Here is a 21,141-nt window from a genome sequence, read left to right as displayed (position 1 = left end):
AATCCAAACCTCTAATGTATCCTCAATGCCATACCTCCGTAGTTTTAGCATTAGCCTACCATGGGGAACCTTATCGAACGCCTTACTAAAATCCATATACACAACATCTACTGCTTTACCCTCGTCCACTTCCTTAGTCACCTTCTCAAAGAACTCAATAAGGTTTGTGAGGCACGACCTGCCCTTCACAAAACCATGCTGGCTATCCTTGATCACGTTATTCCTATCCAGATGTTCATAAATCTTATCCCTTACCATTCTCTCTAAGACTTTGCCCACCACTGAAGTCAGACTCACTGGCCTATAGTTACTAGGGCTATCCCTACTCCCTTTCTTGAACAAGGGGACCACATTCGCTATCCTCCAGTCCTCTGGTACTATTCCCGTTGACAATGACGACATAAAAATCCAGGCCAATGGCTCTGCTATCTCCTCCCTAGCTTCCCATAGGATCCTAGGGTAAATGCCATCAGGCCCAGGAGACTTATCTATTTTCATCCTCTCCAATATCCCCAGAACCTCTTCCCTGCATATTTCCAGGCCATCCATTCTAATCATTTGTGACTCCATATTCACATCAGCAACAGTGTCCTGTTCCTGAGTGAATACTGATGAAAAGAATAATCCTCACACACGGCACCTTCCCATCACACACGGCACCTTCCCATCACACCTAATACCTCTTCCATCACACACAGCAACTTCCCATCACATCTAATACCTCTCCCATCACACACGGCACCTTCCCATCACACCTAACACCTCTTCCATCACACCTAATACCTCTCCCATCACACCTAACACCTCTCCCATCACACCCGGCACCTCTCCCATCACACACGGTACCTTCCCATCACACCTAACACCTCTCCTATCACACCTGGCACCTCTCCCGTCACACCCGGCACCTCTCCCATCACACACTGTACCTTCCCATGTAAGTGCAGAAGGTGCAACACCTGCCCCTTTACCTCTTCCATTGCTCACCATCCAAGGCCCCAAACACTCATTTCAGATTAAGCAACGTTTCACTTGTATCTCTTTCAATTTGGTCTATTGCATTCATTGCTCACATAGCACTGGCTTCAGCCTTGGTCATTCACAGCTCCTAATCTCTCTATAATCTCTCTCTGCACTGTCATTATCATCTCTTTATTGTTACCGAAAAATATTCGAGGCTGAGAGACGCTTTTAATAAGTAAGGAATACAAGGATTATGGGGGAAATGCAGGAGAGTGAAATTGAGGATTATCTGATCAACCACAATTAGATTAGATTACTTACAGTGTGGAAACAGGCCCTTCGGCCCAACAAGTCCACACCAACCCTCCGAAGCGCAACCCACCCAGACCCATTCCCCTACATTTACCCCTTCACCTAACACTACGGGCAATTTCTCATGGCCAATTCACCTAACCTGCACATTTTTGGACCGTGGGAGGAAACCGGAGACACTGGGAGAATCTGCAAACTCCACACAGAGAGAGTCGCCTCTCTGAAATGTGGGGCAGACTCGATGGGCTGAATAGCCAACTTCGGCTCCAATGTTTTATGATTTTACGGTCTCCCATAAACTAATTCCTCTGTCTCATTCTCTTTTTTCAATGCCAGATTAATCCCGCTGTCGTACAGTATTCCGCAGCTGTTTGAATCTGAAGCTATTAATTTGGAGGTGGCTTAGTGCCGTGTGGAGGGAATACTGCATCGGTCTTTCAGCAGAGGCTCCGCTTCCACTGAGAAAACGCTTTCCTCAAACGGTAACTGGTTCCTGTTTGATTTCTGAGCCCTGCCCTTGGCTTCTCCCCTCTCTCCCCTCTCTCCATCTCTCCCCTTCCCGTGTTCTGTCACATCCCACATTTCCCTTTCTCAAACATTTGCATCTTTCTGTCATTTGTCTGTTTCTTTATACACCTCTGCAACCCCACCCTGTGCCTCTCTCTCCCCGGCTCCCTCTCAGCCCCACCCTCACTGCCTTTCTCTTTCTGCTTCCCCGGCCCCCACCCCTCCCTCTTACCCCCCCCCCCCCCTTTACCTTTGCCGGGGAGGGAGGGAGGGAGGACGGTGCGAGCGGGTGGATCCTCCGTGGTCTCTGCTGTAGGAGCCGGGCGCTGCTGCGGGAGAAGGTGAGTGCGGACAGCGGGACGGAGCTCTCCTCTCCCCCGGGAACCGGGCGGGAGTTGCCCCGGGGCTGCAGGTAGAGGGCACGGTGTAGCTGACGGTGACTGAGGAAGGGAGACCGACCCCCGGGTGCAGCTTCCCCACCCCCGGAGGCGACTCCGGCTTTGTCCCGAGGCACTGCCCTGGGGGTGAGAGGGACAACCAGACCCCAACCCCCTCCCGGGGCAGCCCATCACAGAAACAGGATCGCCGTTTGGGCAGGAATACAGAGGCAGAGGGAGACTCATTAAAAGGGACTCACTGAAGGAGCCTGTTCAACCCCTTGAGTCCATGCTGTCCCCGCCACAATAACCCAGTCAGTCCGTCAGTTCTCGGAGGCTCTGGACGGGTATTTCTTTGGGAAATCCATGTCCCAATCTCCAGCAGCGAGTTCCAAGGCATTGCCACTGACTGTATCAAAAAGTTCCTCACAATTCCTTGTATCACTTGCCGAACCTGTCAAAATCCTATACCCCTCGGTCAAATCGCCCTTTAACCTCCATAGCTCCAATGAAAGTCACCTCCTCACCTTCTCCATCCTAACCCGAGGCATGAAGGGATTGTGAGAGAGATGAGGAAACTGAGCTTCTATTGTCTGGAATTTAGAAAAACGAGAGGTGATCTCAGAGAAACGTACAACATTCTTAAAAGGCTAGACAAGGCAGATGCAGTGGGATGTTTCTGCTGATGGCGTGGTCCAGAATCGGGACACAATTTCAGATTCAAAGGCAAGATATTTAGGATTCAAATAAGGAAGAATGTCTTCACTCTGTAATTTTCTAGAGTTCTAAAGGGTCTTGGAAATTCAGTTATTGGGGAAGTTTAAGCTAGAAATTAATACATTTCTCATCATAAATAACTTCAAAGGATATCAAAATAATGCTGGAATATGGCCAGGAGGTGGATAGTCTAGAATGGCAGAGCAGATTTTAGGGGCTGAATGGTCTACTCTTAGGTCCCCAATCTTGTAGCTAGAACCTTAATCACTGGGGAAAGACTGTAGAAATAGACAGAATGCAGAAATAGAGAGATAGCAGTAATGGAGAGAGATTCTGTATTCGAATAGAGGGAGTGTAGGAAAAGAAAGCGTACAGTAATAGAAAATATAAAGGCAGAAATAGAGACAGCAAATGCTGAAACAGAGAGTGTGGGAATCTTGTGGAGCCGAGGTTAAATCAGATCAGCCGTTACCTTATTGAATGGCTTGACAGACTCAAAAAGGCTGAGTGGCCTCCTCCTGTGCCTTGTTTGTATGTCCACATGAGAGGGAGTACAGGAACAGAGAGAATCCGTGTCCTGAAATGAGGGGTGGTTGGTGGGGGGAGGTCACAGAATTAAAGGGATTGCAGAAATAAAGAAAGTGAGAATTGAAATACAGGGTGAGAGCAGAAAAAGAAAGGGGGTCAGTAAAGTGTGTGAGAGAGAGTGCACAGAAACAGAGAGGAAGTCCTGAAATGCAAAGGGAATGTGTTGAAAAAGTGTGCTAGAATTGAGAAAGAGTGAAAAAAATGACAGAAAAGGTACAGAAATAGTGAGATTGAGTGCAGAAATAGAGAGGAGAAAGTGGGGACTGCAGATGCTGGAGATCAGAGCTGAAAATGTGTTGCTGGAAAAGCGCAGCAGGTCAGGCAGCATCCAAGGAGCAGGAGAATCGACGTTTTGGGCATAAGCCCTTCATCAGGAATGAGGAAAGTGTGTCCAGCAGGCTAAGATAAAAGGTAGGGAGGAGGGACTTGGGGGAGGGGTGATGGAGATGTGATAGGTGGAAGGAGGTCAAGGTGAGGGTGATAGGCCGGAGTGGGGGTGGGTGGGGGCGGAGAGGTCAGGAAGAAGATTGCAGGTTAGGAGGGCGGTGCTGAGTTTGAGGGATTCGACTGAGACAAGGTGGGGGGAGGGGAAATGAGTAAACTCCGGCCTATCACCCTCACCTTGACCTCCTTCCACCTATCACATCTCCATCGCCCCTCCCCCAAGTCCCTCCTCCCTACCTTTTATCTTAGCTTGCTTGGCACACTCTCCTCATTCCTGATGAAGGGCTTATGCCCGAAACGTCGAATTTCCTGTTCCTTGGATGCTGCCTGACCTGCTGCGCTTTTCCAGCAACACATTTTCAGTGCAGAAATAGAGAGGTCATGTGAAAATCGAGAAAATAGATGTTAGAATAGAAAGAGTGAGCGAAATAGAGAAATAGAAAACATGAGTGATGGATTAGTGAGTGAGATTAGGGAGGGAATTCAGAAATAGTGTGTTTTTGAGTAGAAAGAGCGGGGGAGCAGAAAAACAGAGAAAGAAAGTGCAAATGGTGAGTGTAGAAATAATATGTCTGCTGAAAACGATGGAAAAAGTGAATTTCCAACTTTTTTTATTCGTTCATGGGATGTGGGCATCTGACTGGGCCAGCATTTATTGCCCATCCACTATTCCAAATAACATTTGTGCTACACAACAGCCAAGCAAACATCATCTCCAGTAAGATACAATCTAACCATTACCCCTTGACCTCAATGGTGTTACCATCACTGAATCCCCTGCTATGAACAAATGGTTGGTTACTGTTGATCAGAAAGTTAACTGAACTCATCACATAAACAATGGTTACAAGAGTAGTCAGAGACTAGGAATACTGCAATGAGTGACTCACTGCCTGACTCCCCAAAACCTGTCCACCATCTACAAGACACAAGTTAGGAGTGTGATGGAATATTCTCCATTTTTCTGGGTGGGTGCAGCTCCAATAACACTCAAGAACCTTAATACCATTCAGAACAAAACAACTTCCCTGATTGGCACCACATTCACAAACATCCACTTCCTGCACCATCGATATTTAGGAGCAGCAATGTGTACTATCAAAAAGAATTGGCAACTTAACATTCTGGGATGTAGGATCTTTAGGCGAGACAGAGGAGGGTATAAAAAAAGGTCATTGTGTAGCATTGTTAATTAAGGAGTCGATTACTGCAATATGGAGAGATGATATCTTGGAAGGATTCTCAAATGAGGCTTTGAAGATAGAACTTAGGAATATTAAGAGGGCAGCTACTTTATGGTGAGTGTATGATAGGTCCCCAAAGAATCAACAGAAAATAGAGGAGCAAAAATGTAGGGTGTTGGCAGAGGTATGCAATGCTAATTGGGTAATTCTACTAGGGGATAGTCATAGTGTTAAGGTTTTAGACAGGATGGATTTTTTTAATATACCCAGGAGAATTTTTTTGAATCAATACAAGGCCCAACAAGGGATGGTGCAGTGCGGGTAAAGAAGCTGGACAAGTATTCAATGTGGCAGTGGGGGGACATTTAGGCAACAGCTGCTACAACACGGTATGGTTCAAATTTGTTCTGGACAAGGAAGAAGATGGCCTGCAAAATACAGCTTTGGAATTGGGGGAAGGCAGATTTTATTACAATAAAGCAGGATCTGGCCAAAGTAGGCTGGGAACAGCTCCTGCCATGTAACTGTACAGTGCAGCAATGCGGGGTAGGAGCAGCATTCAAAGAGGAGCTGGAGAGAGTACCCTGTAGAGGGAACTGTAGGAGCAATAAGTTCAGAGAACCCTGGATTTCTAGGACAATTCAGGACTGGATAAGGAAGAAGAAAAGGCTTCTAGCATGTCCAAACAGAGCAATTCAGCTATGGTGCCACAGGAAGTAGAAGAGGTAACTTAAGAAAGCAATTAGAAGGTAAATAAAGGGGCTTGTAAATGGACTTGTGAACAGGATTATGGAGAATGCTAAAATACTTTGTAAATACATTAAAGGGAAGAGGTTAACCAAGGAAAGAATAAGGCCATTAGGGACCAAGGGGCAACCTGTGGATGAGGCCACAGGGTATTGGAAGAGCGTTAAATGAATACTTCTCTTCAGTCTTCACTCTGGAAAAGGAGAACATAGGTACAGAATTCAGGAAAAGAGACTGTGGGAACTTGCACAGTTTCATGTAGGAAATGAGGAAGTATTGGAGGCTCTGACAAGCTTAAAAACGGACAAATCTCCTGGCTCAGATGAACTGTATCCCAGGCTGCTGTGGGAGGTGGGGCAGGAAGTTGTAAGGATTCTGACATAAAATTTTAATTCATTTTTGGCCGTGGGGGAAGTGCCAGAGGATCTGAGAATGGTTAATGTGGTTCCACCTTTTAAGAGGTTGGTGGAAATGAACCAGGAAATTGTAGACTGATGATTCTTGTGTCAGTGGTAGGGAAGTTATTGTAGAAAATTCTGAAGAAGCAAATTAATATCCACATGGAAAGGTACACATTAATTTGGGATAGTCAGCATGGCTTTGTCAGAGGGAGGTCATGCCTTACAAATTTGGTACATGTTTTGAAAATGTGATCAAGTGTGTGCATGAGGGAAGTTCAGTTGATGTAATTTATGTGGGTTTAGCAAAGCTTTTAGAAGATAGAACTTTTTGGCAAGGTCCCTTATAGGAGACTGATTGAGAAGGTTCAAGCACACAGAACTGAAGGAAACTTGGCGAGATGGATCAGAAACTAGCTTTGTCATAGAACACAGAGGGTAGTGGTAGGCTGCTGTTTGAGTGACCGGAGGCCAGTATACCACAAGATTCAATATCGGGACTCTTATTGTTTGTTATATGCATAAAGGATATAGGTGAAAATGTGAGGGGATAGTTTAGAGGAACAAAGGGATCTGGGGCAATTATTCACAGATTGTTGACGTCTGTAAAGTGTGTAAATTGGATAATTAAGGCAGCAAGGGAGGACAGGAAAAAAGATATGGCTATAAAAGAGCTGCTCCTTCTTTGAGGTATTCCCAGTGTTGGAGCTAATTTCCTCAAATTCTAAGAACAATAATTATTGTTTTATAAGCTGTTGCATTGTTTTGGAAATTTGGGAAAAAATGATCAAAACAATGGCAGTTTAAAAAGGAAGATGGACACAGGCAATGGCAGAGACCACACGGGAAGTGATTCAAATGGAGAAAGAAACCTACACTGCTGTCTGACCAGCAGTGAATCTGCACAGCTACTGTTTATTTCAAGTATCTCTGGTCATCAGCGTTCATCTAAGAAAAATTAACAAATAGCGACATTCACAGCTGACCATGGAGAAACCTGTGTGTGGGACAGCTCACAGCAGGGGAGCAGCTAAGTGCCTTTTTAAGTGTAATCTTATTGTTTATTTTGTAAAGCTGCAACAGGGAGTAGAATGGGGTCTTTTTGATTATATGTTTTACTGAGATTTATTTCTTGATTAAACTTTAAAAATGTAAAACATAGTTACTAAGTTAGCCTGCCGCAGTGTATTTAGAGCAGTAAGACTGCTATTTCTTGGGTCTGTGGATAGTTCGGGTGCAAAGATGGTGTTTAGTAAAGTGTTCTTCCTGTCAGATGTTGGAGATGAAGGAGAGTTGCCATGTTACTGATGATTATGGGTGCAGGAGGTGTGTTTGGTTGCAAATCCGATTGCATCGTATGGATTGGTTGGAGTGACAGTTAAAGGCAATGAAGAATTTACAGGAGCTCGGGGGATGTGATGGATTGCAGCTGTAGGACAGGAGAAGAACCACTGATACAGTCAGGTAGGTGGGTTACCGCCAGGAAAGGTAGGACAGGGAGGCAAGTAATGCAAGAGTCTCCTGTGGCTGTCCCCATCTCAAACAGTATGCTCTTCTGGAAAATGTAGGGTGTCATGGGGGACTCTCAGGGGAATATAGCACAGACAGCCAGGTTTCTGGTACCAAGACTGGCTCTAATGTAATGAAGGGTATGTCAGGCTCGAAGCGATCAATTACGATAGGGGACTATCTTGTCAGAGGCACAGATGTTTCTGCAGCTATCAGTGAGAAATCAGAATGGTGTATTGCCTCCCTGGTGCCAGGATCAAGGATATCTCAGAGAGTGTGCAGAATATTCTCAAAGGGGAGAGGGACCAGCAGGAGTTCGTTGTACACATTGGAACTAATGACAAAGGAAGAGAAAAGGACGAGACTCTGAGGAGAAATATAGAACATTAGGGAGGAATTTAAAAGGGAGGTCCTTGAGAGTAGTAAAATCTGGATTACTACTGGTGCCATTAACTAGTGAGGAAAATAATAGGAGGATAGAGCTGCTGTACGCATGACTGAGGAACTGGTGCAGGGGAGAAGGATTCTCATTTTTGGATCTTTGGAATCTCTTCTGGAGTAGAAGTGACCTGGATTGCATATGAATTGGAATGGGACTAATATACTAGCAGGGAAGTTTTCTCAAGCTGCTCAGGAGGATTTAAACAAGTAAGGTGGTGGAGGGGGTTGGAACCCAGGGAAATAATGAGAAAAGAGATCAGTCTGAGACTGGTACACTTAGGAAAACAAGCAAGTCAAACAGTCAGGGCACACAGGCACAAAGCAGAGAACAAGGTAGAACTGATAAATTAAACTGCATTTATTTCAAGAGGCCGAATAGGGAAGGCAGATGAACTCAGGGCATGGTTGGAAACATGCGACTGGGAGATCATAGCAATTACAGAAACATGGCTCAGGGATGGACAGGACTAGCAAATTGTACCATGGTACAATGCTGTAGGAAGGATAGAAAGGGAGGCAAAAAAGGGGAGAGTGGCGTTTTTGATTCGGGATAATATTACAGCTGTACATAGGGATGATATTCCTGGGAATAAATCCAGGGAAGATTTAGGTTGAACTGAGAAATAAGAAAGGAATTATCACCTTATTTAAGAAGGGTAGCAGGGATAGTCCAGGGAATTATAGACCAGTGAGCCTGACATCAGTAGTAGGGAAGCTACAGGAGAAGATACTGAGGTATAGGATATATTCCCATTTGGAAGAAAATGGGCGCATAAGTATAGGCAGCATGGTTTTGCACAGGGAAGTCATGTCTCACCAACTTAATAGAATTCTTTTGAGGAAATGACAAAGTTGATTGATGAGAGAAAGGCGGTAGATGTTATACCCATGGACTTCAGTAAGTCGTTTAATAAGGTTCCTCCTGGTAGGCTGATGGAGAAAGTGGAGTTGCATGGGATGTAGGGTGTACAAGCTAGATGGATAGAGAACTGGCTGGGCAGCAGGAGACAGAGCATTGTAGTGGAAAGGAGCTTTCTAAAATGGAGAATTGTGACCAGTGGTGTTCCACAGGAATCATTGCTGGGACCATTGTTGTTTGTGATATACGTAAATGATCTGGAGGAAGGTGTAAGTGGTCTAATTAGCAAGTTTGCAGGCAACACTATGATTGGTGGAGGAGCAGATAGTGAAGGGGACTGTCAGAGAATACAGCAGAATATAGATAGATTGGAGATTTGGGCAGAGAAATGGCAGATGGAGTTCAATCCAGGCAAATGCGAGGTGATGCATTTTGGAAGATCCAATCCCAGAGCAAACTATACGATAAATGGAAAGGCCCTGGGGAAGATTGATGTACAGAGAGTGTTGGGTGTTCAGGTCCATTGTACCCTGAAGGTGGCAACGCAGGTCAGTAGAGTGGTCAAGAAGGTGTATGGCATGCTTTCCTTCATCAGACGAGGTATTGAGTACAAGAGTTGACCAGTCATGTTGCAGTTGTATAAGATTTTGGCTTGGACACATTTGGAATACTGCATGCAGTTCTGGTTGCCACATTACCAAAAGGATGTGGATGCTTTGGAGAAGATGCAGAGGAGGTTCACCAGTATGTTGCTTGGTATGGAGGGTGCTAGCTATGAAGAGAGGTTGAGTAGATTAGGATTATTTTCATTAGAAAGATGAACGTTGGGGGGGACCTGATTGAGGTCTACAAAATCATGAGCGGTATAGATAGGGTGGATAGCAAGAAGCTTTTCCCAGAGTGGGGGACTCAATTACTGGGGGCCACGAGTTCCAAGTGAGAGGCCTGGAGGAAGAGCGCCTCATCTTCCGCCTAGGAACCCTCCAACCACAAGGGATGAATGCAGATTTCTCCAGCTTGCTCATTTCCCCTCCCCCCACCATTTCTCAGTCCCAACTCTCAGACTCAGCACCGCCCTCTTGACCTGTAATCTTCTTCCTGACCTCTCCGCCCCCACCCCCACTCCGGCCTATCACCCTCACCTTACCTCCTTCCACCTATCGTATTCCCAGCACCCCTCCCCCACGTCCCTCCTCCCTACCTTATATCTTAGCCTGTTTGGCACACCCTCCTCATTCCTGAAGAAGGGCTTATGCCCGAAACGTCGATTCTCCTTCTCCTTTGTTGCTGCCTGACCTGCTGCGCTTTTCCAGCAATACATTTTTAAGCCCTGATCTCCAGCATCTGCAATCCTCACTTTTTCCATAGACTGGGATTGCCATAGTGTTAAAGGCTTGAATGGTGGGAGTGTGTACAAGTGTGTACAAGAAAATGTTTTGATTTAGTGTGTGGATGTACCTACTAGAGAAGGTGCAAAACTTGACCTACTCTTGGGAAATAATGGTATGGAGGTACAGGTATTGGACTGGAGTGGACAATGTCAGAAGTCAAATGACATCAGGTTATAGTCCAAGGTTTATTTGAAATCACAAGCTTTTGGAGTGTAGCCCCTTCATCAGGTGAAGTGAGAGGGAAGCACACAGAATTTATGGTCAGAGAGAGATCAAAAGATCATACAAATGATGCGAGTGGAATATGAATAATAAGTTTCTGCAGGTGACCAAGGGTGTGTTACTCAGAAGTATCAGTCGGGAAGCACTTTGTGGCCAGCAACCCTAACTCTATTAGTTTTAAAATTATGATGGAAAAGGATAGACTGGATCTAAAAGTGAAAATTCTAAATTGGAGGAAGGCCAATTTTGATTGTATTCAATAAGAACTTTCAAAAGTTGATTGGGGGTGGATGTTTGCAGGTAAAGGGATGGCTGGAAAATGGGAGTCCAGGGACAGTATGTTGCTGTTAGGGTGAAGGGTAATGCTGGTAGGTGTAGGGAATGCTGGGTGACAACAGAAACTGAGGTTTTGGTCAAGAAAAAGAAGGAAGCACATGTCAGGTATAGACAGCAGAGATCGAGTGAATCCTTAGAAGATTTTAAAGGCAGTATGACTATATTTTGGAGGGAAATCAGGAGGGCATAAAGGGGACATGAGGTAGCTTTGGCAAACAGGGTTACGGAGAATCCAAACAGTTTTATATATACATCAAGGACAAAAGGGTAACCAGGGAGAGAATAGGGCCCCTTAAAGATCAGCAAAGTGACCTTGTGTGGAACTGCAGGAGATTTGGGAGATACTAAACAAATATTTTGCATCAGTGCTTACTGTGGAGAAGGTATGGAAGGTACAGAATATGGGGAAATAAATAATGACATATTGAAAAATATCCATACTACAGAGGAGGTGCTGTGTGACTTAAAATGCCTAAAGTCTCTCTACCTGGTACACCAAGTTACAGACTAGCCAAGGAACAACACCAAAAACTAAAACACCTAATTGAAGATTCCTGCCACTGCATTCCCTCCACCCAATAATTCCTGAACACCATCGAAGACACCATGGCACAGTGGTTAGCTCTGCTGCCTCACAGCACGAGGGTCCCAGGTTCAATTCCAGCCTCGGGTGACTGTCTGTGTGGAGTTTGCACATTCTCCCCTTCTCTATGTGGGCTTCCTCCTGGTGCTCTGGTTTCCTCCCACAAACACAAAGATGTGCAGGTCAGGTGAATTGGCCATGCTAAATTGCCCATAGTGTTAGGTACATTAGTCAGAGGGGAAATGGGTCTGGGTGGGTTACTGTCCGGAGGGTTGGTGTGGACTGGTTGGACCGAAGGGCTTCTTTCCACACTGTAGGGAATCTAATCAAATTATAAGATAGTAAAAAGTGAGGTCTGGAGATCAGAGCTGAAAATGTATTGCTGGTTAAAGCGCAGCAGGTCAGACAGCATCCAAGGAACAGGAAATTTGACGTTTCGGGCAAAAGCCTGACCTGCTGCGCTTTAACCAGCAACACATTTTCAGCCCAAATTATAAGATAGAAAAGGATCAAATAATAGTCTCCTTTGACATTAGGAGACCTGGCCAAAGAAACACTGATTGCACTACTAGGAAAACCAGGACCACAAACACCAGACAGCACTAGCTTCATCAGCAAAGACAACATCCTCAAGCTAGTGGACCTTTGCCTCACCGCCCACTTAACATTCAATAACAAAACCTCCAAACAAGTCAATGGGACACCTATGAGATCACCAATATCAGGGCTCATAGCAGAAGCAGTAATGCAGAGACTTGAACAAGCTGCTCTCCCATCGATCCAACCCAAACTCTGGATCCACTACGTGGATGACACCTTTGTCATCACAAAACGGAACAAATTAGAGGAAACATACAACCCCATCAACAACATCCTGACAGGCATAAAATTCACAAAAGAGGAGAATGACAAAAGACTCTCATTTCTAGATATGATGTTGAACGTACAGCTAATGGAGAGCTTCAAACCAGTGAGTACAGAAAAACAACAAACACAGAAGCAATTTAACTTCAGAAGTAATAATCTCTACACCCACAAACAGATCTGCATCAAGATGTTATTTCAACAAGCTACGTCACATTGCAGCACCTAGGAATCACAAAAAGCAGAAGAAAAATATCTTTCATGATTAGATTAGATTACTTTTGATGATTAGATTAGATTACTTACAGTGTGGAAACAGGCCCTTCGGCCCAACAAGTCCACACTGACCCGCCAAAGCGCGACCCACCCATACCCCTACATTCACCCCTTACCTAACACTCTGGGAAATTTAGCATGGCCAATTCACCTGTCCTGCACATCTTTGGACTGTGGGAGGAAACCGGAGCACCCGGAGGAAACCCACGCAGACACGGGGAGAACATGCAAACTCCACACACTCAGTCGCCTGAGGCGGGAATTGAACCCGGGTCTCAGGCGCTGTGAGGCAGCAGTGCTAACCACTGTGCCACCGTGCCACCCATCTATACAAGTTTTTCAGGAAAAACGGGTACCCAATAAACACAATCTGCTGATTCCTCAGAAACAAACCCAAACAAGCAGACACAATGCAACCAAAAACTGTAGCCACATTACCTTACATCATAAACCTAGCAGAAATGACTTCCAGACTACTCAGACCCCTTGGCATCATGGTAGCCCACAAATCTACCAACGCACTTAAACAGCAAATAATGAGACTAAAGGATCCAGTAGATACTACCAGCAAATCTAACGTCATTTACAGGATACCGTGCAAGAACTATAAAATAGACTATATCAGACAAACTAGCAGGAAACTTGCCACCAGGATACGCGAACACCAACTAGCCACCAAAAGACATGACCGACTATCACAAATTTCCATACATATAGACAACTAAGGATACCACTTTTACTGGAACAACACATTGATCTTAGGACAAATCAAACAAAGACACACATGAGAATTCTTAGAGGTATGGCATTCTAACCAGAACTCCATCAATGAACACATAGATTTAGACCCTAATAACCTTGCTTTGAAAAAAACCCAGAAATGACATCAACTATCTTAAGAAACCAAGATCTATAAATAGAGAGACAGGACATACCACCAGCACTTCACCAGAGACTCTCATTGACGATGTTACCTAGTTTGGGTAGGTAACTGTGCCAACAGTAGGGTAGAAACTGTTGCGAAACCGGCTGGTGCGTGTGTTCAGGCTTCTGTACCTTCTCCCCGATGGTAGAGGTTGTAGAAAAACATTACCACGGTGGGATGGATCTTTGAGACTGCTGACAGCCTTTCCTTGACAGCGGGCCTGGTAGATGGATTCTATAGACGGGAGGTTGGCCTTTGTGATTGTCCAGGCTGAGTTCCCCACTCTCTGTAACCATCTCTGATCTTGAATGGTACAGTTGCCATACCAGCTAGTGATACATCCAGACAGAATGCTCTCGATGGCACACCTATAAAAGTTGGCAAAGGTACTCACCATCATGCCAAATTTTCTCAGCTGCCTGAGGAAGAAGAGCTGTAGTTGGGCCTTTGTAACCAGTGCGTCCACATGAAAAGTCTCAGAAAGCTTGTTGTGGATGACCACTCCCAGGAGTTTGACACTCTCCACTCGATCCACCTCTGTGCTGTTAATGTGCAGGGGGGCATTAGTAACATTCTGCGAAAGTCAATACTGAGTTCTATGGTTTTGCTGACATTGAGAACTAGACTGTTCTCAGTGCTCCATTTTTCCAGGTCTTCCACCTCCTGTCTGGAAGTCATCGTTGCCATCTGAGATTCGACCGACTATGGTAGGCTTGGATTATTTCTCTAGAGCAGAGAGACTGACGGTGGACATGATTGAGGTGTATAAGGTTATGAGGGATACGGACAGGATGAATAGAGTGCAGTTGCTCCCCTTGGTTGAGGGGTCAATCATGAAAGTGCATAGTTTTAGGGTAAGGGGCAGAAAATTCAGACAGCATGTGACAAAAAAGCCTTTTCACCAGCAGGTGGTGAGAATCCGGAATGCATAGCCTGGGAAGGTAGTGGAGTTCAGAAACCTTACAAGCTTTAAAAAATGTTTGGGCAAGCACATCAAATATCATAACATTCGAGGACATGGAACAAGTACAGGAAATTGGGATTAGTCCATCTTTAGTGGTAGTTACATCAGTGCAGACTCAAAGGGCCTGATCCAAGCTGAATGAATCTATAAATCTGTAAGTTGCATTAAAGAAATTCACTAAGGCTCTTTACATAGCACCTTCCAAACCCATGATCACTTCCATCTACCAGGACAAGAGCAGCAGATACATGGGAATACCATCACCTTCAAGTTCCCTTCCAAACCACTCACCATCCTGAATTGGAAATATGTTGCTGATCCTTCACTGTTGCTGGTTCAAAATCCTAGAATTCCCTTCCTGAGCACATTGTGGATCTACCTACATTGACTGCAATGGTTCAAAAAGGCAGCTCACTCCAACTTGTCAAGGGCAACTAGGGACAGGAAATAAATGGTAGCTGGCCAGCAATACCCAAGTACCCTTTAAAATACACCCCTTGGTCTGAGTGGCCTGTGGGAAGTGATTCAGAAGGCTGTTTAGAGTCAGAGATATTGCTCTGGATTTGGCGTCACATGTAGGTCAAACTGTGTAAAGATGGCAGATTTACTTCCCTATAGGACATTAATGGATCAGATGGATTTTTAAGACAATGGTCTTTGTTTGGGTAGATCTTAATTCCAGACCTTTCTAAATGAATTAAAATTTGAACATCTGCCAGGGGTAGAATTTCAGCGCATCACTCAGGTCAAGATTACTAGACCAATGACATCGCCACTACACCATTTCCTTACAGGAGTATAGAGAGAGAGAGAAATGTTGAAGTAGAATGTTTAAAAAACCATTAAAAATGTTAAAAGTGAAATGGAGTGTTCACAGAAATTGTGTGTGCATGTGGAGTAGGAGAGAAGAGAACTAGAAGATAACACAATAATAGAAAGGCAGCAGTAGAGAAACCAACTGCTGGGATAAAGAGAGAGAGAGAAGAAGCACAATAGAAAGAGAGTATGATGGAATAAATTGAGTGATAGAGCAAAAGTGTACATGCTAAAGAATCTGGGAGTTGGCATGGTAAGATTGGGAGCTGTAATGGAAAGATTTGAGGGCAGGAATAGAATCATAAAGATCTGCAACACAGAAATGGCCCTTTGATCTATGACATTTTCGTTGATCAAAAACAACCAAAAAAATTTTAAATCTCATTTTTGAGCAGTTAGTCCATAGCCTTGACTGCCTTGGCATCATGAGCGCACATTTAAATACTTCTTATATGTTACGAGAGTTCCTACCTCTACCATCCTTACAGGTAGTGGGTTCCATGTTCTCACCATCCTTTAGGTGAAAAAGGTTTTCCTCATATCTGTAAATCTCCTGCCCCTTCCCTTAAATCTGTGCCCCTAGTTATTGATCCCTCCATCAAGGAGAAAAGATTCTTCCTTTACCCCATCAATATCCCTCATAATTTTGTACATCTCAATTATGTCCCTTCTCAATTTCTTCTGCTCTGAGAAAAACGAGTCTATTCAATCTCTTTAATAACTGTTACTCTATTTCTGCAAGCTCTTTCTTCCTATTCTTTACACCCTCTACTTCTGAATTTTTTGCTCTCTCTATTTCTACACACCATTCCATTTTCTTGATCCTTCCACCAATAGGAACAGTTTCTCTTTCTGCACACACCAGATTCCTCAAGAATCTGAACACCTCTATCAAATCTCCTCTCAACCTTCTCCAAGAAAATCAATCCTATCATTCTTCAATCATTCTATGTAACTGAAGTTCTTCATTCTTGGAACAATTCTCATGAATCTTTTCTGTACCTTCTCTCACAACTTTCCTCGTGGACTAAGTGGAGTGTCCTGAACCAGATGCGATAATCTAGTTGAAGCCAGTGTTTTAAAGAGGTTTAACATAACTTCCTTGCTTTTATATTCTATGCCCATAATGATAAGGCTAAGGATGCTATCTTTTGCATTATTTTGAACCACTTCTCCATGCTTTTCCTACTAAAATGAATAATTTCACACCTCTATACATGAGAACATAGAACATTCCAGCGCAGTACAGGTCCTTTGGCCCTCGATGTTGCAGCAACCTGTGAAACCAACCTGAAGCCCATCTAACCCACACTATTCCATTCTCGTCCAGTGACTATTTAAATGTCCTCAAAGTTGGCGGGAAGGTTTTTCACGCGATGAAACAAAGGAATCAGTTAAAGTGTGTCTGCGTTAACGCAAGGAGTTTCAGAAATAAGAGTGATGAACTTATATCAGTACTTGGAACTATGATGTTGTGACCATAACGGAGACGTGGGTTTCACAGGGACAGGAATGGTTGCTAGATGTTCCAGGGTTATAACATTTAAAAGGGAGCTTGGAAAAAGAGGAGGGGGTGTAACATTGCTAATCAGAGAGTGCATCACAGCTACAGAAACGAAGATTGTGGAGGAAGGTTTGTCTACTGAGTCAGTACGGGTGGAAGTTAGGAACAGCAAGGAAGCAGCCACCACACGGGGAGTTTTTTACAGACCTCCTAATAGCAGTATGGAGATTGAAGAAAACACAAGCCAGCAGATTTTGGACAAATGCAGATGTAGCAGGGTTGTTATGGGTGATTTCAATTTTCCAAATATTGACTGGAACCTCCTCAGTGCAGATGGTTTGGATGGAGCCATTTTTGTCAGGTGTGTTCAGGAGGGTTTCCTTACTCAGTGTGTAGACAGACCGACAAGGGGAGAGGCCATTTTGGATTTGGTGATCGATAATGAGCCACGACAGGTATCAGATCGTGCGATAGGAGAACACTTTGGTGACAGTGACCACAACTGCCTCACATTTACTATAGCCTTGGAGAGGGAAAGGAGCAGTTACCGAGGGAAGATATTTAATGGGGAAAAGGAAATTATGATGCTATCAGACAGGAGTTGGGAAGCACAGAGTGGGAGCAATTGTTCCACAGAAAGGACACAACAGACATTAACTATTTAAGGAGCAATTGTTGCGAGTGATGCACAAATTTGTTCCTCTGAGACAGGTAAGAAGGGGTGAGACTAAGGAACCTTGGATGACCAGAACAGAGGAGCTTCTCGTCAAAAGGAAGAAGGCAGCTTATGTAAGGTGGAGGAAGCAAGGATCTAGCACAGTTTTAGAGGATTACAGGTTTGCTAGAAAGGAGCTCAGAAATGGACTGAGGAGAGCCAGGAGGGCCCACGATAAAGGCTTGGCAGGAAGGATTAGGGAGAGCCCAAAGGCATTTTACTCATACATGAGGAATAAGAGAATGATCAGGGAGAAGGTAGGGCCGGTCAGGGATAGTGTGGGGAACTTGGGCATGGAGTCTGAACAGGTAGGGGAAGCCCTAAATGAGTTTTTTGTTTCGGTTTTCACTGAGGAAAAGGGACCTTGCTGTGGATGAGAACTTTGAGGAGCTGGGAAACAGGCTTGAACAGATCCAGATTGATGAAGTTGATGTGCAGGAAATTTTGGCAAACATTAAGATTGATAAGTCCCCCAGGCCAGACCAGATTTATCCTAGGCTGCTCCGGGAAGCGAGAAAGGAGGTTGCTAAGCTGCTGGTGAAGATCTTTGTTTCCTCACTCTCCACCGGAGTCGTACCGGAAGATTGGAGGGAGGTGAATGCAGTTCCTTTTTTCAAGAAGGGGAGTAGGGAAATCCCTGGCAATTACAGACCAGTCAGTCTTAGAGTCATAGAGGATCAGCAAAGTTTTGGAAAGAATTCTGAGGGATAGGATTTATGAATATTTGGAAAAGCATAAAGTGATTAAAGGCAGTCAGCATGGCTGTGTGAGGGGCAGGTCATGCCTCACAAATCTTATCGAGTTCTTTGAAGAGGTGATGAGACAAGTTGACGAAGGTCGAGCAGTGGATGTGGTATATATGGACTTCAGCAAGGCATTTGATAGGGTTCCCCATGGTAGGCTCATTCATAAAGTCAGGAGGTATGGGATACAGGGAGATTTGGTTGTCTGGATTCAGAATTGGTTGGCTGACAGAAGGCAGAGAGTATTTGTAGATGGAAAGTATTCTGTCTTGAGGTGAGTGGAGTCCTGCAGGGCTCTGTTCTTGGGCCTCTGCTCTTTGTAGTTTTTATAAATGACTTGGATGAGGAGGTTAAGGGATGGATTAGGTTGGAGGTGCCGTTGATAGAATCGAAGGCTATTGCAGGCTGCAGCGCGACATCAACAGGATGCAGAGCTGGGCTGAGAAATGGCAAATGGAGTTCAACCTGGATAAATGCGAAGTGATGCATTTTTGAAGGTCGAACCTGAATGCTGCACATAGGATTAAAGACAGGATTCTTGTGGAGGAACAAAGGGATCTTGATGTTCAAGTGCATAGATCCCTCAAAGTTGGGTAGGGTTGTTACAAAAGCATGTGGTGTTTTGGCTTTCATTAACAGGGGGATAGAGTTTAAGAGCAGCAAGAGTTTGCTGCAGCTCTACAAGTCCCTGGTGAGACCACACTTGGAATATTGTGTTCAGTTATGGTCTCCCTATTATAGGAAAGATACAGAGACTTTAGGGAAGGTGCAAAGAAAGTTTACCAGGATGCTCCCTGGACTGGAGAGCTTGTCTTACGAAAAGAAGTTGCCTAAACTTGGACTTTTCTCTCTGGAGAGTTGGAGGAAGAGAGGTGACTTGATTGAGGTATCCAAGGTAATGAGAGGAATGGATAGAGTCAATAGCCAGAGACCTTTCCCCAGGTCAAGATTGATTGGTACGAGGGGTCGTAGTTTTAAGATATTAGGAGGAGGGAATCGAGGAGACATCGGAGGTAGGTTCTTTACACAGTTGTGAATACATGGAATGTGTTGCCAGTGGTGGTGGTGGAAGCGAAGTCATTAGGCACATTTAATCAACTGCTGGACATGCACATGGGCAGCAGTGAGTTGAGGGGTGCACAGATTAGGTTAATTTTATTTTAGATTAGGAATAATCCTCGATACATACGTCGTGGGCTAAAGAGCCTGTTCTGTGCTGTACTTTTCTATGTTCTATGTTCTACTACTGTTGCAGGAAGTGTGTTCAGCGCCCCTACTACTGTCTGATTAAAAAAATTACCTCTGACATCTGTCCTATAGCGATCACCCCTCAATTTAAAGCTACGTCCTCTAATGCTAGTCATCACCATCAAGGGAATAAGGCTCTCACTATCCACCCTATCTAACCCTCTGATTATCTTATATGTCTCAATTAAGTCACCTCTCAAGCTTCCTCTCTCTAACAAAAACAGCCTCAAGTCCCTCAGCCTTTCCTGGTAAGACCTTCCTTCCATACCAGACAACATCCTAGTAAATCTCCTCTGAACCCTTTCCAAAGCTTCCACATCCCTCCTATAATGTGGTGACCAGAACTGTATATAATACTCCGCACCAGAGTTTTGTACATCTGCAGCATAATCTCACGGTTCCAAAACTCAATCCCTCTACCAATAAACGCTAATACCCCATATGCCTTCTTAACAACCCTATCAACTTGGATGGTAACTTTCAGGGATCTTTATAACTGGACACCAAGATCTCTCTGCTCATCTACACTACCAAGAATCTTACCATTAGTGTAGTGCTCTGCATTCCTGTTACTCCTTCCAAAGTGAATCACCTCACACTTTTCCACATTAAACTCCATTTGCTACCTCTCAGCCCAGCTCTACAGCTTATCTATGTCTCTTTGTAACCTACAACATTCTTCGTCACTATCCACAACTCTACCGACCTTATTAGTAAATTAGTCTGCTAATTTATTAACCTGTCCTTCTATGCCCTCATCCAGGTCATTTATATAAATGACAAACAACAGTGGACCCAAAACAGATCATTGTGGCACCCCCCCTAATAACTGAACTTCAGAATGAACACTTCCCATCAACCACTACCCTCTGTCTCCTTTCAGCAATCCAATTTCTGGTCCAAACCGCGAAATCACCCTCAATCCCATGCCTCCATATTTTTGGCAATAGCCTACCGTGGTGAACCTTATCAAACACCTTACTGAAATCCATATACATCACATCAACTGCTCTACCCTCATCCACCTGTTTGATCACCTTCTTAAATAACTCCATAAGGTTTGTGAGGCACAACCTACCATTCACAAAGGTTATTGGGCTAGTGTAGGTTAGGTAGGCTTCGGTCAGCGCAACGTCGAGGGCCGAAGGGCCTGTACTGCGCTGTATTTTTCTATGTTCTAAAACCGTGTTGACTATCCCTAATCAACTTATTCCTTTCTAGATGATTATAAATCCTATCTCTTATAACCCTTTCCACAACCAAAGTAAGGCTCACAGGTCTATAATTTCCAGAATTGTCTCTCCTTCTTGAACAAGGAAACAACATTTGCTATCCTTCAGTCTTCTGACACTATTCCTGTAGACAATGACGAAATAAAGATCAAAGCCAAAGGCTCTGCAATCTCCTCCCTGGCTTCCCAGAGAATCCTAGGATAAATCCCATCCAGCCCAGGGGACTTATCTATTTTCACACTTTCCACTTTACACCTCCTCCTTATGTACCTCAAT

General features: G+C 44.4%; 1 protein-coding gene across 1 annotated transcript in view; it reads left to right on the top strand.

Annotated features, from left to right (window-relative positions):
* The first annotated feature begins 2,066 nt into the window (after window positions 1–2,066).
* has3 (hyaluronan synthase 3) overlaps window positions 2,067–21,141 on the top strand; it is a 41,162-nt gene continuing 22,087 nt past the window's right edge. Inside the window, exon 1 of the mRNA XM_060837532.1 lies at window positions 2,067–2,123. The gene's annotated coding sequence lies outside the window, so the exon portion shown is untranslated. The remainder of the gene's footprint in view (window positions 2,124–21,141) is intronic.

This window comes from Hemiscyllium ocellatum, chromosome 17 (genome assembly GCF_020745735.1).
Source record: "Hemiscyllium ocellatum isolate sHemOce1 chromosome 17, sHemOce1.pat.X.cur, whole genome shotgun sequence".
Taxonomy (NCBI): Eukaryota; Metazoa; Chordata; class Chondrichthyes; order Orectolobiformes; family Hemiscylliidae; genus Hemiscyllium; species Hemiscyllium ocellatum.
The sequence above is the reverse complement of the archived record's forward strand: the minus strand, read 5'-3'. Positions and strand labels throughout refer to the sequence as shown.